A 5,139-nucleotide genomic window follows, 5' to 3' on the forward strand; every position below is an offset into this window, starting at 1 on the left:
GTGTGTGTGTGTGTGTGTGTGTGTGTGTGTGCGCGCGCACTGCTTGGAGATATTTGTCTCTAATTAATAGTGAAGTCTAGTTGATCATTTATAGCACTAAATAAGCACTATATAAACATTTAATACATGTTATTTAACACACTATAATGTAGTTGTAGGCAAATATGTGTTTACTTAAGAATTTGTCAAAAGGCGCCCATAAGTTAAGGCTGCGACAGATAATGAATGACTGAATGAATGTGTATACTGCTTGTATATGCTGAAAGGGGGGAATTAAGTGTTACCTAAAATAGTCCGAGGAATAAGCCTAAGGCCATGCCTATAATGAAATGATACACATGCAACAAAGGGAACTGATCTTCAGCAGAGGGAGTCATGGTCATGCACCTGTGTTAGCAAATAGCTGCCCTGCTAAAGGGCCCTTGAGAAAGACCGTTCTGCTCCAGATTTGCCATACTGTAGGTGATGCTGACCTCTGACCTGTCTGCAAGTGGAGGAGAGCTACAGTGAAAGTTGCCTGATTATTAAAGTAATTCAATGTTATTCATACCTGAACTACTACTGAATCTCCTCATATTGTATCAGTGTCCTGGTCAAGCTCAAGTGTTTTTGGCCACACATAGCAACACATGGATACGTTTTTCAAGCTTTCTTTCTTTCAGGAGCAGGCTTGTTGCAATATCAAATGGAGCTGCAGCTATTTTTATTTATACTATTGTCATTTTTCAACCACGAATGCCACAAATTTTAATGGTTCTAACTTATAAAATGTGCAAATTAGCTGTTTGGTTTTCTTGGTGGGGAGCATACATTATAGTAGACTGAATATAGTGATGACTATGTGATAAATTGACCTTGTGCTCTCGGTTAGTGTGTGTTTTATAGACCAAACAATCAAGAAAATAATCTGCAGAAAATAATTGTCAGTTGCAGTACTAATGAGATACATTGAAGGTTTACTGATATATGTTTATGTTAAGCACAGTTTAGGCACGTGGTATCGTCAGAGTAATTGATGCAACTGTTGTTTCCCGACACCTGTACATGCTCCTCATGGTGGTATTTAAGTAGTACCAAAAACTTGAAAGTAGATTTTTTATGATCAGCATGAAAGTTCAGTTTTAGATATCAAAAACCGTAGAAAGAGAAACTTTTTTTGTAAAATTGTTTATGATCTCTATTACTATCGAGTTCTTCAACAAATAATCAAGTAATTTTGGACATAAAAAAAGAAACGGGTTCCCCCACCTCTTCTACATATTGCTCCTATACAATCAGACTGAATGACTTGGGCCCCCGGGCCTGTGCCTAGTAGACTTGTTAAGCAATCCCTCCATGAATACAGAACAAATATCTAAATCTGTAAACACTATAAAAACACCATAATGAACTAAAACATGTATAGAGTGGGATATTAACCTAAATCAATCAAAGTAAAAGGCCCTCAGATATAGTGAGGTCTTAGGTGGATCTGCAACTCAGATCTTTTTTTTCTGAATGGTTCAGTGATCTAACGCAGCCAATACTGAGCCCACGTCTGATGGCATCACAGATATTAGTTATTTAAATCCATGGTCATAAATATGATACAAAAGAGCAGGATTTATCATTGTTTAGCACCAGCTTCATGGGGAGGGAGGGGCATCAATACTATTTAATCTTCCTAAAAGGTGTATTTTGCGAGTTCTCAATAAGTCATTTTATTTGAGTGCCATTAGGCGGTTGTGCTGTGTCTGTGTCTCGTATCGTACCTGAATTATCTGACCACTCAGTGGAGACAGTCATCAATGAGGCAGTGACTCATCCCCCCCCCCCTCTCTCTTGCCCCCTCCTAATCCAAAATATGACTTAAACCTCGCATGACGTCATCAAGCCTCTGTGATTCAATCAGGAAGCCCTCAAGGACAACCAATGTTAATTTCATATACACAGGCATGCTATCCCATGACCAGCAGCTATCAGCTCCCTCACTTCTCACTCTCACCTCTGTGATGAGTGTCTGTCACGTCAGCGGGAACACACAGCAATAAACACGTGCATTTCCTTTTTCTGCTACCTTATTCTTTTACTTAACTCCATTTCTGATTTTTTATTGATATTGAATGATTCATATTCAAATATTATACTTTTTTTACTGCACTTATATTTATTTGATGACTGTACACAGTAGTTAGATTTTAGAAAAGCTAAGAAAATATGAATAGTTAAGATAAAACTGCCCAACTGTATATAAAGTAGTTAAAATGAGCTCTGCTTAAACCAGATACACCATTAAAATGCTGCTTACATGTTCGTGCATCAGCCAATGTCTCCTTGTTATTAGTTAGTAAAAGTAATCTAATTATAACCAATGTATTATTGAAACACTGACAGGGACCATTTTGCTGTATAATGAGTATTTTTGATGAGTACAATTTGATGTGATTGAGTACAAATTTTGTGTGATTAAGGCTTTGAAGGCAGTCTAATGGAGTATTTTTTTTACATCATGGTATTGCTACTTTTACTTAAGTAAAGGATCTAACTAACTAGTCATTACCACATTTTGCTTGTTAGTGTCTTAATTGTTTTAATGGAAAATTTGGCTTCACTGTGTAACATTAAAAACAACTAAAGAGAATTAATGAAGACATACATCAAGACAGCATCTATACAAAAAAACACAACTTTTAAAATACTTAAATGTAGTTACAAATAAAGACAGAAAAGAGCAAAAACCATAGAAGAGCGGTGTGTAGGATTTATTTATTATTTATTTAACAAATGTATTCAATATTTTTTATTGTATTTGCCAAGTTTTTAATGACTCTTCTCTGTAAAACTGATCTGAAGGTAAAAGCTCAAAGTGTTATGGGTGCAAAGGGTTTGAAGGATCACTTACAGTCTGGACAGCTTTGATCTTTATATTTAATGTACATGTCTCACTTGGTTGCATCTGGGGCTTTTCTATAATTTTACTCACTATATTTACTATTCTCAGTTTCAAGTTTCCATATCTCATCATGACCATGAAACACTTTCCATCAGATTATTAATATACAGCCTACCGTTTCCAACATTTCCTTACCAAACCATTTAACTTTGAAGATAACATGTAAAGTTTAGCTTAGAGCTCATTAATATTTTTATAGCTATATTGCTGTCCATAAAATCTGTTATGACCACACACACCGAAAATGTAGTTTTCAGTGCCAGCATTAATTGCTGAAACAGTTATCAACTGATTGTATTTCCTAAATGTGTTCCTAAATGAGTATTATCACCTAACTCTTGCTTCCCCTACAGCTCTACGGAGCCTTTCAGCTCATTGTTTTGGATTTCCAGCACATATCAGTGCCTTTTTCGCAACATGCAGCTGGTCACAGCTGTTTGTTATATTAACTTTTTTTGGGGGTGACAACCTGTCAGTGTGCTATGTTTACAGTATGTTTCTGCTGCCACCAAGTGGACCACAGTTTCAGTTTTACATGGATCAGATCAGTCTGCTGTGTGGGAATCTCTGCATGACTTTGTTAAAAAATATAGACACTATTTTCTGTATAATTAAGGAGGCCACAACTTCCAGAAATGTAATGCAAAACAATGTTTATTGGGGATCCAGTTATTGTTTGAGATAACAGTCAATCATGAGTGTATTCTGTTATGAGAAATTATATGGTTAATGGTTTAGTGACAATATATAAGGTTTAAAAGTGAATTGGCTATAAGAATGTCTTTTGAACAACTCACATTGGATTCATGCTCTCTAATTTGTAGCAGTGAACAGGGACACGCTGTCTCAATGTTATCTACCCTTACGGTTTGTCTTTCCTGACAGTCTGCTTCTCCCTGATTTCAGTGGAAAAACATTCCTGCCTCTTAGTGTGTGTGTGTGTATGTCTGTGTGTGTGTGTGTGTGTGTGTGTGTGTGTGTGTGTGTCTGTGTGTGTGTGTCTGTGTGTGGTACAAGACATCTGCCCGGCAAAACGCCGCTGGCCAACAGGAAGCACATTCCGCTCCTTCCTGTTTGTGGTGCTCTCTCACTTCCTGGTAAGTGTCTGATAACTTTCAAAACCCCTTAATCACCCTTTGCACAAGAATCCTGCCAGCAGACTAAAATAATTGAGCAGTGACCTCATGATCATGTATTTTTAGTGTGTGTCATAATGGGCATTTCAGAGGAGATGATTCACGCGACAACATTCATTTTGATGGTAGAATTATCAGCTCAGTTATTATTACTGTACCAGTCATATCTAACATCTGTTAACACAAAAGATGACATATATTAAAAAAATTGGGTGCATGAGGCAGGCGGTGAGATGGGCTATTTACACAGCCAGCCGAAGAGTCAATAAAACCGCCTCTCGTTCCCGTCTGTTGACTTATTACAAAAACACTGTGACAGAATGGCTGTGCTTGGTTTCTACTGATCATTTGACTCTTTTTAAATTCTTCTTTAAATAACATTTTTTGATCTTGTATTTATTTTCAGTGGCTGCTGTGTATCTTATTTGCAATGTCAGTCAGCTGGTCTGAAATCCTCTGACCTTTCCTGTAGCGCCACCAGCAAGTAAAAATATCTCTACATGTAGTGGAACAGCATTTGGGTCCGAGGTTTAGCATTCTATTAACTTTGGTGATCCCCTGACTATTCGCCTTGCACCATCATCAAAGTTTGTCAAACACTTTGATTTATGATCAAATACCAGCAAAAACATTCCCATATACAGTGGGTACGGAAAGTATTCAGACCCCTTTAAATTTTTCACTCTTTGTTTCATTGCAGCCATTTTCCAAAAATCAAAAAAGTTCATTTTATTTCTCAGTAATGTACACTCAGCACCCCATCTTGACAGAAAAAAACAGAAATGTAGAAATTTTTGCAAATTTATTAAAAAAGAAAAACTGAAATATCACATGGTCATAAGTATTCAGACCCTTTGCCGTGACACTCATATTTAACTCAGGTGCTGTCTATTTCTTCTGATCATCCTTGAGATGGTTCTACACCTTCATTTGAGTCCAGCTGTGTTTGATTATACTGATTGGACTTGATTAGGAAAGCCACACACCTGTCTATATAAGACCTTACAGCTCACAGTGCATGTCAGAGCAAATGAGAATCATGAGGTCAAAGGAACTGCCTGAAGAGCTCAG

The sequence above is a fragment of the Micropterus dolomieu genome, linkage group LG17 (assembly GCF_021292245.1).
Source record: "Micropterus dolomieu isolate WLL.071019.BEF.003 ecotype Adirondacks linkage group LG17, ASM2129224v1, whole genome shotgun sequence".
NCBI classification, from domain to species: Eukaryota; Metazoa; Chordata; class Actinopteri; order Centrarchiformes; family Centrarchidae; genus Micropterus; species Micropterus dolomieu.